Genomic DNA, 15,057 nt, shown 5'->3' with positions numbered 1-15,057 from the left:
CCTGTAACATCCATGCATATCCAGTCTAAACTCCTTACCACTTTGCAATGTATATTTCTATCCCTTTTGTTTTTATCACTGACTCTTGCACAGTCTTTCCCTTATGGGCTCAGGCTCTTGCTCATGCTCTGTGCCATTGTTCAGTCTTTGGTCTTACTCTTTCGATTCTTTCTGCCCTTACTTTCTTTTTTCAACTTTTGTTCTTTTCCAGTCAGTTTCTTTCTTTATGTGTCTTTTTGTTACTTTCATTTTCCTTTCAAATTTCGTACTCATCTTTTATTTCCTAGTTATTACCCCCTTTCTTATATCCCTTTTGCTTTTCCTTTATCACATGCTTTCTTTTTCATTTATCACCATTCCTTTCATTCTCTCCCATTAAGGTGTTTTCCATTCTTTTTCTTTGTTCACTTTTTATTTCCCCGATCGTTGTCTCTCCCTTTGCCTCCACTTCATTGTTCCTTTTCCTTCACTATTCCTTTTCTTCTCTCTTCCTTCTTTTAACTCTTATTTTCTTAGCATTTCTATGTCACCATGCTTGAGTCCTAACTCCTACAACCTCAATTTTGTCACATAGTTCTCCTCACTTGGTTATTTATGAACACTATGCCTAAGTTTATAGGATTATTTTAAAAACTTGCAATAGAAAGCAATAGCCAAAGCCGAAATAAAGCAAACTTCTCACTCAAACAACAGGTACAGCATCAACAGGAGCAGTTCAGGTTTCTCATATTCACAAGAAGCTGTTCATAGGTAGCAGCAGTGCAACCTTCATTCACACACCCACAGCAGGTATTAAGCAGGTAGCAGCATTTGAAAGGAGAGGAAAATGCACGTTATGCATAAACAGCACCGGTGCAAGTTTTCTTCACACAAAAAAGAAATAGCACACATAGCTGTAATGCAAGCAGTCCTGATGCAAAATAGGCATAGCAGAGGCAACTTCTGTGCAAGCTTCCTTCATACAAATAACAGGCACAGCATGAGCAATAGCACTGCAAACTTTCCTTGCACAGAAAAAGTACAGAATGGACATCAGTATTCAAATCGTTATCACATCAGTGGGTTACTATGAGCATCAGTGTAAGCTTCCCTAGCAGAACAGGTCCAGCATGGACAGGAGATGTGCAAGCTTCTCTCACACTAAACATGAAAAATGTGAGAGGATGCTGTAATGGTCTCCTTTAAGAAACAGATACAGCACAGAAAACATGAGTACTGCAAACATCTGTCACAAGAGCGATACACCATGGGAAACTCGACGAAATGTCAGCTACGCTCATTAGAGAGGTGCTGTAGTGGCAGCAGCTGTGCAAGCATCTCTCGCCCAAATAGGTAGAACACCACAGCAGCAGAGCAAGCCTATGTGGCAAAAAATGGGCTAAAGTATGAAGGGACAGGGGTGCACTGGTGCCAACCTGCAACATGTCACATGTGACACCGTGTTATGACCAGATTCTCAGACCAGATAGAACCAGCTCACCAGAGCACCACCAACCTGGCCAAAACGTAACCACCTCCCTCCTCAGGTCCCATCTATCCAGGCACCTGGGTACCTACCTGAGGATGGGGAACTCGCAATATACAAGCTCATATCATCAGAAACACCACTAAATATATAGAGATTACTAGGAATACTCACTGATTACTAAGGACGTCCATGCCCTACACCACACTCATACCTCATAGTCTCGCGACCACATGGGTCCAGACTAATCTACCCTGGGGCAGTTCTGATTATTTACCATTACACACTGATCACCATCAGTGCTCACTCGACACGCAATCCGGCGTGCCTATACACTAGGCTGCAGCCCTAGTGCTCTCTTCCTCACAATCCGGTCCACAATCTGGCGGACCTACACACTGGTATCCCCCCAGTGTTCTCTCACTCACAGCCCGATCCGCAATCCGGCGGATCTACACACCATTGTCTCCCCTGGTGTTCTCATTAACGCCGCTTACCAACGACGATCACTTTCCTATGAATACCTTCAGCTCTCTCTCTCTCTCTATGTTGGGAAGTCTCTCTCACTATTCACTAAAGGTTCACTACTACAATATTATTATGGAATGGCCGAATCACTTAGTGTATGAATGTTTGCCTAGCTCAAGGGCTCCTCTCTCTCCCTAATTATTCAGTGGCTACTTACCGGATCAGGGGCAGCATCTGTTCTGGCTGTAACACCTGACTAGAAGGAAAGGTTACCTGTGCTTTAAGAACAAGAGACACACACTGTATGCAAGAGTTATTCCCTGATTTAAACACTCCTATTTCCTTTTGATCCATCAGTTGCTAAAGCATCTGGTTAGAAGAAAGGTTAGCTCTATCATAAGAATAACACATGCACACTGGTTCACTAAGAACTGGGGTATCTTTATTACAATAACAATAAAATCGGAATAGACACATACACAGATCTGCAGGGTCTCTGTAACTAACAGGAACTGTAAATAGACTGCACACCACTGAAAGAAAAAGGATTAGACATATAACAGGGACAAGGTTATCTGCGGGGTCTCTGTAACTAACAGGAACTGTAACACACCACTGAAAGAAAAAGGATTAGCAATACAATAGCCTAGGGACAAGATTAAGATGTAAGTGTAAAGTAAACTAGTTCAGACTACCTCACCTATTAGAAGGAATGTTTCTCTCTCTCTCTGGTGGGATCAGGGCTCTCTCTCTCTCCCTCCGTCACCACAGCTTCACTCCTCTGGCTCAACTGCTCCAGCTGGCAGCCTCAACTCCTCCATCTGCTTTAATGCATCCTGATAAGCTGGCAGCTCCAGCTGACAGTTCCAACTTTGTTCATATGACTGCTCTCTCCAGCTTCAGCCTTCATCTGCCTTCTTTCTCCATTCCAGAAAACCAATTGAACTGAACTGTACTCTTCAGCTCCAGCAAACATTCTACTCTTCACTCTTCAAGAACCAAACTGACCACTCCTCCTCTCCTGCAATTCGCTAATATGGAATCCTCTCCCCTCATGGAAATTTCCAACAGAGGGCTGCCTCCCACCGAATTCCTGTGCTTGCTCCAGAACTCTCTGCGCAACCGCAGTGGCCATCTGCATGTTACGTCTGGGCCCAAGAGACAAACACATTCTTCCGATAAGAACCAGTCCTGGCTGGTTTTCACCTAGCAGACAACAGGCTTAACTATAAACATTACCTTTACCCTTCAAGCATCTCAGCTCTGCAGGGACAGAAAGCAAAATGGAGTCTCTCTAGTTCTGGGCCTTGTAGGCCTGAGAAGGATGAAATAACCCTTAGCTCTGTCAGAGTACCTACACAAACCATACCAATGTGTAATATAAAGTCAAGACCACAGGATCCACCCTCTACTATAGGCAGGATAGTGAAAGGACACCTAATTATGTCAAAGCCAATAGGCAATAGATGGATTAGAGTCAAGAATAAGGGATCTATCATCATATAAAGCAGCTATCCTCTTCTAGGTCTGGAAGAAAGGGCTTAAAAGGGCCAACACAAGGTAAGAATACAGATTATAGATGTTAGCAAGCTTAAAGTCTTCATCACTCCGAAATAGAGCCAAAAACCATGTCACAACATTCCACCCTAGACTTTATCTTGCGAACATCTATAAACAACAACAAACAAATAAACAAACATCAACATAATCTATCAACAAAACCAAAAAACCAAAAGACTCTCTAAAATAAATGACAACTTAAGGAAATTCCACCTAAAACTTGATGTAGGGAATGTAAATCTAACAACCAACTGAAAACAAATCAAAGCACCCTCGACCTGAATGCTGAAATGTAACTAAGATTGATCTGATAACAACAGAAACTAACCAAAGCACCCTTGAACTAAATGTGCCTCAACTTCTAGTGATAACTCATGACATCTATTGATGTAGGGACATGTTTGTGGAATGAAAACAACAAGGGGCCTAAATGGGGCCTACCTACTTTGGTCAACTTAAGAACTAAATGTGCCTCAACTCCTAATGATAAAACAACAAAGGGCCTAAATGAGGCCTACCTACTCCGGTCAACTTAAGAACTAAATGTGCTTCAACTTCTAGTGATAACTCATGAAATCTATTGGTGAAGGGCCATGTTTGTGAAATGAAAACAACAAAGGGGCCTAAATGAGGCCTACCTACTTTGGTCAACTTAAGAAAGAATTTGGTAAAATCTAACAAATAAACATGACAAAGGGTCCTCAAAGTCTGGGCAACTATAACTAATATGTGTAGGACATAACCTGACTAAAAGACACACCTCCCAGGACAACTTAAAGTCTAGGGTGACCACCCTTGGAACTAATCCCACTGTTCTAAATAAGAGTTGATGAATCAAAGTGAAAGTGTAATAACAGGAAAATAAGGATAACCCCATTCCTACAAAATAGCTGGTGTAGCACTATGCATATCAAGCAATAAATCAAAGAAAGTTATCTAAGTGTGGTGTATGCATTTTTCTAAAAGATCATAGACTTTAATTTGAACCATGCCAAAGGCAATAGGTAAAGGTTACAAATCATCGAAATCAGGAAACAGTTTGCACCTAGCTGTGGAACACATGTGTGCACCATCATTTAAAACATCATTCCAGTGACAAAACTGTTTTGCAGAAAACAGGAAAACTATGAAATAGGTGAAAGATAAACAAGTGTATCAATAAAGAAATTGCATAGCATACTAAAAGCAAAATATATATGAATCTTGAATGAATGTGGCACTGCATAAACATCAAAACCATGAATAGGACTGTGAGATTATTTTTTCAAGTGGGGCCTGTATATGGTAACTGCAAAAGTGGCATAATGTCCATCTGAAATAGAAACATGGGAAAAAATGCAAGGCTCAAGAATGCAGGCCAAGGAATTACATTGCAGACTCCTTTTGTGGGAATCAAATAAAAATGAGTTCTTTTAGAATACATTTTTTTAAAAATAGGACTATTGTTTTGTCAAGAAAAAGTTCATTTGTAAAGGCCATGACTCTCCATCTTCATCTGTATCCGGTGCCAAGGACGCACACCCTCCAGTCTGGTCAGCCGGGTACGTCTGCTTCTAATCCTGGATTCAGCCTGGTACGTCTGCTTCTAATCCTGGATTCAGCCTCGGGGGTTTTGGGGGTTGGGAACAATCATTCCGAAAACAATAAACAAAAACAAAAAAACACAGCACTCCAAAATAAGAAAATGACACTCATCCAGGGCCCCCACACGATAAAGCCATCTGAAACAAGAAACACGCATCATCAATCTTGCAAAAATACATTTTCCATTTAAAAAGCACCCCAAGTGCTTTTTATTTTCGAAAGAAACCTCCTAATTAATGAAAAGAATTCTTCTAAATCCAAGGAATGATTTACACATTCTATTTATTTCATATTCTTTAAATTTGTTTGGGCAAAATCTAATTTTGTCATACACAGCCACAAGGGCTGGGGCCTAGCTACTCCTTACTCATCTGAGAAACAGCCCCTCCCTCCAGAAAGATGTTCGCGCTCAGAGTTTTGAATCAGCTCCAACCATAATAAGCAGGAGCCGGGCTACAGTGCGATGTAATTTTGAATCACTGCCAAATGCTGATCTCATTGCAGGAGCAAAGCTACTGCCAATTATTCTGTATAAGCATCTCTAATCTCTAGTCAGGGAAGCTCACTAGGCCTACTTTTTTTATCTAACTCCAAGGGCCAAGCGTCTGCCAATTATTCTGTATGAGCAAGCATCCCTTATCTGAAGTCAATGAAGCTGTCTGCGCCAACTGCAAGGAAGAGCGACTTGACCCCCACTTATATAAACATTTCTCCGCGGAAAGAATCTGTAACATAGCCAAGAATAACAAGCTGGCTCTCTCTGCTCACAGGGAGCCTCCACCCTTTCAAAACCTGAGCCGCGAACAGATGCCGGGCTCATATCAGCCAAGGTCAAAACAAATGCCTTCAAACTGAAAACATACAGCCGTTCCCAGGCCAGGATGACTGACCATTATTTTCTAACTAACTGAAGCAGATTTAAACGTGGTAAAAAGTAAATTAATAAAGACATATTTTTTGTAACTAAGTCAGATGCTAGCATTTTAAAATAATTCTGTCATGAAGTACTGCTACTTGCTGAAAGGGAAAAAATATTAGAACAACATTGCATGCAGACACATTTCATTTTGAAAATAACATGTGAAACACCATCAAATTAAACAAGGGGCAACATGAAATTTTGCATTGCATAACCAAGAATTCATAATTTAGTGTGCAAGATTTTCTATTCTACCTATTAAAATGGCCAGATGTATATTTGCAGATAGCCATTTATTTTTCTATCTGAGTGGGTTAACTTTCACACGCTATTCTAAAGGGCAGCTTGCATTGGAAAAAATAATCATGTATATTTACTAGAACACATTTTTTTTTTAAAAGCACACGGTTGCATTTCACTAATTAAAAGCACATTCTATGATGGGTCTGTTTTATTTAACTTCTCAACCGTGAAAGCACTAATTCTAAAACACGGTTTGTGTACCATCCACAGCTGAAAACCCTTATCTCAATCCGACTGGTTGATTTATAACTTACCGCCCTCTGAGTCAGACACATTAAATCATGTGTTCCAAGGCAAACCCACACAAATTCGTGGACGCATTTCAAATAGAATGTTAAATGAACACTGCTTTTCTCTCCATGCAAGATGTTACCATCCTGTCAGCAAGCTGACAAAGCACATAGGCAGACCCAGCAACCAATGAAAAAGTCAAATCAAACCATCATACATCTAAACAATCACTGACTTTTAGTGTCAGCTCACATAACCATGCATGTTAAACAGCATGTTAAAATAAATACCGCCGTCTCAAACCAAGATATTAACCCTTTGGCAGCTCAAATACAATCATTCCCCAATGTCTGCAGTACATGGGAAATTCAAGAACTTATCACTCCACGTTTTCAAATAACACGTGCGCACATCTTCAAAACAATTTCTCCAAGCATTTGAAAGAGATCCAGCTCTCTCCTGCCTAACGGAACAATAGCATGCTCTATACAAGCCATATCCATATGGCGCTATTCACAAGCCATATTTACAAGAAAGTCAACAAGTCCAAAAAATGACATGCTCTTCACAAGGCATATATACAAGGCGCAATACACAAGGAACTCAGTAAGTCAAAATAAGAACATGCTCCTCACAAGCCATATTTACAAGGAGCTATTTACAAGGAACTCCACAAGTCATATTACATTGAATACATTTCACATTGCACAGCATAAGCAAATGCAGCAAGCCATTTAATGAGCAATTTAAAAGCATTTTTCACACACATATATACAACTGTATCATCACCAAGATGGAATTGGCTCCCTCATGTAATGTCACCCTTCAAGCCTGACAGTTCAAACACCAAGATGAAAAGCATTTCTTCCACCCTGCATAAGTCAAATACCATGATGTACTGCAATCTCCTTACACTGCAACTGTTCAAGCCCATAGGCCAATTTTTCGTGCCGAGTGCCAACCAACAAGATAAAAACAATACAGCGCACACAGGCTACGTAAACAGTTTGTGACGCCAGATGTTATGACCAGATTCTCAGACCAGATAGAACCAGCTCACCAGAGCACCACCAACCTGGCCAAAACGTAACCACCTCCCTCCTCAGGACCCATCTATCCAGGCACCTGGGTACCTACCTGAGGATGGGGAACTCACAATATACAAGCTCATATCATCAGAAACACCACTAAATCTATAGGGAATACTAGGAATACTCACTGATTACTAAGGACGTCCATGCCCTACACCACACTCATACCTCATAGTCTCGCGACCACATGGGTCCAGACTAATCTACCCTGGGGCAGTTCTGATTATTTACCATTACACACTGATCACCATCAGTGCTCACTCGACACGCAATCCGGCGTGCCTATACACTAGGCTGCAGCCCTAGTGCTCTCTTCCTCACAATCCGGTCCACAATCTGGCGGACCTACACACTGGTATCCCCCCCAGTGTTCTCTCACTCACAGCCCGATCCGCAATCCGGCGGATCTACACACCAGTGTCCCCCCTGGTGTTCTCATTAACGCCGCTTACCAACGACGATCACTTTCCTATGAATACCTTCAGCTCTCTCTCTCTCTATGTTGGGAAGTCTCTCTCACTATTCACTAAAGGTTCACTACTACAATAATATTATGGAATGGCCGAATCACTTAGTGTATGAATGTTTCCCTAGCTCAAGGGCTCCTCTCTCTCCCTAATTATTCAGTGGCTACTTACCGGATCAGGGGCAGCATCTGTTCTGGCTGTAACACCTGACTAGAAGGAAAGGTTACCTGTGCTTTAAGAACAAGAGACACACACTGTATGCAAGAGTTATTCCCTGATTTAAACGCTCCTATTTCCTTTTGATCCATCAGTTGCTAAAGCATCTGGTTAGAAGAAAGGTTAGCTCTATCATAAGAATAACACATGCACACTGGTTCACTAAGAACTGGGGTATCTTTATTACAATAACAATAAAATGGGAATAGACACATACACAGATCTGCGGGGTCTCTGTAACTAACAGGAACTGTAAATAGACTGCACACCACTGAAAGAAAAAGGATTAGACATATAACAGGGACAAGGTTATCTGCGGGGTCTCTGTAACTAACAGGAACTGTAACACACCACTGAAAGAAAAAGGATTAGCAATACAATAGCCTAGGGACAAGATTAAGATGTAAGTGTAAAGTAAACTAGTTCAGACTACCTCACCTATTAGAAGGAATGTTTCTCTCTCTCTCTCTGGTGGGATCAGGGCTCTCTCTCTCTCCCTCCATCACCACAGCTTCACTCCTCTGGCTCAACTGCTCCAGCTGGCAGCCTCAACTCCTCCATCTGCTTTAATGCATCCTGATAAGCTGGCAGCTCCAGCTGACAGTTCCAACTTTGTTCATATGACTGCTCTCTCCAGCTTCAGCCTTCATCTGCCTTCTTTCTCCATTCCAGAAGACCAATTGAACTGAACTGTACTCTTCAGCTCCAGCAAACATTCTACTCTTCACTCTTCAAGAACCAAACTGACCACTCCTCCTCTCCTGCAATTCGCTAATATGGAATCCTCTCCCCTCATGGAAATTTCCAACAGAGGGCTGCCTCCCACCGAATTCCTGTGCTTGCTCCAGAACTCTCCGCGCAACCGCAGTGGCCATCTGCATGTTACGTCTGGGCCCAAGAGACAAACACATTCTTCCGATAAGAACCAGTCCTGGCTGGTTTTCCCCTTGCAGACAACTTGCTTAACTATAAACATTACCTTTACCCTTCAAGCATCTCAGCTCTGCAGGGACAGAAAGCAAAATGGAGTCTCTCTAGTTCTGGGCCTTGTAGGCCTGAGAAGGATGAAATAACCCTTAGCTCTGTCAGAGTACCTACACAAACCATACCAATGTGTAATATAAAGTCAGGACCACAGGATCCACCCTCTACTATAGGCAGGATAATGAAATGACACCTAATTATGTCAAAGCCAATAGGCAATAGATGGATTAGAGTCAAGAATAAGGGATCTATCATCATATAAAGCAGCTATCCTATTCTAGGTCTGGAAGAAAGGGCTTAAAAGGGCCAACACAAGGTAAGAATACAGATTATAGATGTTAGCAAGCTTAAAGTCTTCATCACTCCGAAATAGAGCCAAAAACCATGTCAGAACACACCGTCAGTCATTCCTGGCGTTTTATCCACAGTTCAAACAAGGATTTCTGATCCCATGTTTAAAAGCTAAACACATAACTACAAGTTCCAGAATGCACAGTGATCTTTGATAAAAAGCTAGAACCAGCTGAGGTTTCTCATATGATGGCAGGAGAGTGCAGGTGTAAGTGAAAATGTAACCTCCACTATGTCAAATTTGTCAGGCACGAATCGTAAAATTAGATGAAATATACAACCTCAGGGTGCCATTAGGTGTATGTGGGTTATGCATACCAGAAGCATTTTTTTTTATCTTGTAGCTTTCAGAGTTTTAATATATAGGTTTTAGAGATACCTGCATGATCAATAATGCTTATTAAAGATTGTTTCTTTTTTTTACCAATTGTTCCAATTCACCTGATGGGGCATGCCTGTGTTCCATTTCACTATGTGTTTTGTGGTATCTGTATATTATTTTCATCCATTCAGGCCATTTAAATGAACAATAAAAACGTAGTTTGGAGAGTTCATAGTGATCTAAGTGAAGAGGTAAGTCAGGGGACTCTGCACCATGGAAAATGAAATGTGAATGGCTGATTGGCACTGTGTCTTACTTTCTACATCCAGGGTAGATCAAACAAACACCGAGGGCTGGGTTTCGCATTAGAGGCACCCAGTAGGGCAATCTTTGTTGGCACTCTGCCCCACTGCCCATGACATCCTTCACCACGGATTCCCTTGCCACCTCCCTCCATCGGTGCACCTCATCTCTCCATAACCTCAATGTATTGTGTCAGGCACGCTTTTCCCACACACATAGTACACAGGGACAATAAATCAAACAAATGCGTAAATCAATGTTAGGAAATGTTACATAAGACAATGTGAGCTGCAAGGTGTAGGAATCATGTCATCCATACTGATCGGCTTTATGGGCCACATGCATCATGCATTTTACCGGTCGCAAACGGCTGATTCGCAGAATCGGGCCGTTTGAGACCAGTCAAATGCTTTTTGGTATGTATGAATTCCAATTTGCTATTCGGTCACATGTTACCGAATTATGATTTGCAATTGCGAATACATACCGATTCAGTATTAGGAAGGTGGGTGTTTAGGACGTCCTTTAAGGAAAACGGGCAGCATTTAAAAAAAAAAATTGCTTTTTATAAAAGAAATCACAAACATTTGAAATAGCAATTACCTAATTGCAATTCGTAGAGAATCACATCACTGTTTGAAATTGGTACATGTGGTCCAATATGTTAAGAGTGATTTCTCCAGAGAAACACAAAATCAGAATTCAAAATGTAACAATGGTTGGGGTAGTATATATCAATGAGAAATTTTTTACTACTAAAATGAGTCCTTTTTGGCAACCTTTCAATAACAAAAGTTTGAAGAAAAAATAAGTGTTCTTAGCTTATGCCTTGCAGTTTGCATGCAGCTCTTTAGCGTACGAACTGCAAGCACCAAAACATTCTGTGAGAAAAGCAGTAGCCTACTGGGCTATCACAATAAAATGCATATCTGTGATTTGCTGGTTACACATTTGCAGGAAACTCATTAACTCTTTCTACTACTTCATAAGTCAAAACCATGACTAGACAAACAAGCATTTGCAATGCAATAGGTCTCGCATTATGAAAGTTTGAGCTATTTGTCTTGTAAATGACAATTTTTTTATTTATGTATTGGTTTTGAAAATAGCTAAATTAATAGCTTCGTCATTTTCAATGCCAATAGTTGTAACTTTCGCAAATGTGACACTTATAGCATTTGTAATGCAACATGTTTTGTATTTACGTGACTTAGATGTATTGATATTACAAATAACAACGGCTTTTAATTTTTTAAAATAAATAATACTTAAATAAAAGTGATTGTAATTTATAATGGCAATAGCTTAAACTTTTGTAAATAACGTTTGTGAAGATTATGTCCAGTGTATTTTATTGTGATGAAAATCCAAGAACAGAAGTGAAATAACATCTTTTTGTGACATTTGTAATAAAGCTTGAAACATTGAGAGAACATAATTGAACCAGTTGTTGTTGAATGATTGCACAGATTGATGCTGTGATGTCGCAGAGTGATGTTGTGGTGGCGCTGAGTGATGTTGTGATGGCGCGGAGTGATGTTGTGGTGGCGCTGAGTGATGTTGTGGTGGCGCTGAGTGATGTTGTGGTGGCGCTGAGTGATGCTGTGGTGGTGCTGAGTGATGCTGGGGTTGCCCTGAGTGGTGCTGTGGTGGTGCTGAGGGATCCTGTGGTGGTGCTGAGTGATGCTGTGGTGGTGCTGGGTGAAGCTGTGGTGGTGCTGAGTGCACTCTGCAACTGCACTCTGCAACTGCACTCTGAATCTGCACTCTGAATCAGCACTCTGAATCTGCACTCTGCACTCTGAATCTGCACTCTGCACTCTGAATCTGCACTCTGAATCTGCACTCTGAATCTGCACTCTGCACTCTGAATCTGCACTCTGCACTCTGAATCTGCACTCTGAATCTGCACTCTGAATCTGCACTCTGCACTCTGAATCTGCACTCTGCACTCTGAATCTGCACTCTGCACTCCGAATCTGCACTCTGAATCTGCACTCTGCACTCACAATCTGCACTCTAAATCTGCACTCTGCACTCACAATCTGCACTCTAAATCTGCACTCTGCACTCTAACTCTGCACTCTGAATCTGCACTCTGAATCTGCACTCTGCACTCTGAATCTGCACTCTGCACTCTGAATCTACACTCTGAATCTGCACTCTGAATCTGCACTCTGCACCCACAATCTGCACTCTGAATGTGCACTCTGCACTCACAATCTGCACTCTGCACTCGCAATCTGCACTCTAAATCTGCACTCTGTACTCACAATCTGCACTCTGAATCTGCACTCACAATTTGCACTCTGCACTCACAATCTGCACTCTGAATCTGCACTCTGCACTCTGAATCTGCACTCTGCACTCACAATCTGCACTCTAAATCTGCACTCTGCACTCTGCACTCTAACTCTGCACTCTGAATCTGCACTCTGCACTCTGAATCTACACTCTGAATCTGCACTCTGCACTCTGAATCTGCACTCTGAATCTGCACTCTGCACTCTGAATCTGCACTCACAATCTGCACTCTGAATCTGCACTCTGTACTCTGAATATGCACTCTGCACTCTGAATCTGCACTCTGAATCTGCACTCTGCACTCTGAATCTGCACTCTGAATCTGCACTAACAATCTACACTTTGAATCTGCACTCTGCACTCTGAATCTGCAATCTGCACACTGCACTCTGAATCTGCACTCTGCATTCTACATATGGTATGTTATGCTTACATACGTTCCATATATTATCCATGTATATGCCACATTTAGTTAAGAATATATATTCTGTTTAGTTACATTGCTTTGTTTGTATACCCTTTTATGCTGCTCTAAAGTTATTTCAATGGGTGAAATGCTGAGCCTGGGCAGCAGGAAGAAGAAGATAAGAGTGCATCGAGTGCGGACATGTGAGCAAGCGCCTTAAGCCATCAGGATGCTACTTCAAGGCACGTAGACAGGGTCGTAATACCTAATGATACTCGTAAAGGTAGCTACAAAAAATGGTGTAAGGTTGTGCACACACCCTGCAAAGATGCGTGTAGCGCCTGAAGTCACAAGTTGTACCTGGTGTTGTTCGCTACAATAGACGATAGTCAGTGAGGTATGATACGGCTCACCTGGCTTTGTTCCACCATGAAACTAAAGTAAACAGCTCATTATAAAGCGTTTCTTTTATGAATTTAGCGTGGTATGCAAGGCAAATGGGCACCATTCTGCCTGCTAAGCATGGGAGGTGTGAATGATGATAGCAGCCCCTTTGAAGCTTGTTTACTGAGAGGTAATAAATGAAGATGCGCAGGAGCCAGGAGGGAGGAGTAGAGAGGCGAGCCAGATGGTCGCTGCAGGGAAGAATGCCGGCTTTGATAAGCGGGAGTAATGCCGCGCTGGATGGAAAGCGCGTGCAGCAGGGGGCGGAGCGGATCCCTTTGAAGTGACGGAGTTGCATCAGGAAAGCTAAACCAGCAGGCGGATGCGCGTTCACGATCACATGCACTTGTGGAAATCCACAGGCTGGTTTAGCTTTCCTGATGCAACACTAAAATTCTCCCCTATCCTTTCCTGTGGAAGGGATAGGCTCGACCTAAAAACAGTTTTCTGCAGCCAGTGCATTATTCACCAGAGCTGTCTTACTGTTATTATTGTGCCTTGAAAACTTTGTTGGTACAAAAGGGGGTGGTGATGGACGGAGTATTTGAACCAATCAAACACTCACACCAAGTCAACAGATCTGGGTTTAATCCATCACCGTTCTTTAGCTCACTCTGCCACCCCAGTTCAGACATGGCCATATGCAAATCAGTCTGACCCTGTGCCTCATGGGAACAGTCCAGCCCGAACTGCTTAGCCATGTCTTCCCTGGACCGGACACAAGCTTCCGAGGACCGGCCTCTGGCATTCCAGCCGTCCTCAGCCCAGCTTGCTTGAATCCAGTGGCAAAGTGAGCAAGGGACTCACGTCTGAGCATACCCTGCCAACTTATGGCGAACAAAGTGGTACAAAAGGGGGTGGTGATGGACGGAGCATTTGAACCAATCAAACACTCACACCCAGTCAACAGATCTGGGTTTAATCCATCACCGTTCTTTGGCTCACTCTGCCACCCCAGTACAGACGGGCTGGACTGTTCCCATGAGGCACAGGGTCAGACTGATTTGCAAATAGCCATGTCTGAACTGGGGTGGCAGAGTGGGCTAAAGAACGGTGATGGATTAAACCCAGATCTTTTGACTGGGTGTAAGTGTTTGATTGTTTCAGATGCTCCGTCCATCACCACCCCCTTTTGTAGCGCTTTTGGCCGCCATAAGTATGGCAGGGTATGCTCAGACGTGAGTCCCTTGCTCACTTTGCCACTGGATTCAAGCAAGCCGGGCTGAAGACGGCTGGAATGCCAGAAACCGGTCCTCGGAAGCTTGTTTCCGGTCCAGGGAAGACATGGCTTGGCAGTTCGGGCTGGACTGTTCCCATGAGGCACAGGGTCAGACTGATTTGCATATAGCCATGTCTGAACTGGGGTGGCAGTGTGGGTTAAAGAACGGTAATGGATTAAACCCAGATATTTTGACTGGGTGTGAGTGTTTGATTGATTCAGATGCTCCGTCCATCACCACCCCCTTTTGTACTGTTGAATAATTTGGGGCACACAAAGATCTCTGCAGGTTACTTTTGTCTCCACTATCGTCTCATCTGGCTTAAAGACGGAGCTTCATTACTTTCTATTTTCCACTTTAGTTCCTATCTATCTCTGAGGCCCTGTATGTGTAAATTGGAAGTGTAGCAGAAGAGTGAA

Source organism: Lissotriton vulgaris, chromosome 2_1, assembly GCF_964263255.1.
Source record: "Lissotriton vulgaris chromosome 2_1, aLisVul1.2, whole genome shotgun sequence".
Lineage (NCBI taxonomy): Eukaryota > Metazoa > Chordata > Amphibia > Caudata > Salamandridae > Lissotriton > Lissotriton vulgaris.
The sequence above is the reverse complement of the archived record's forward strand: the minus strand, read 5'-3'. Positions refer to the sequence as shown.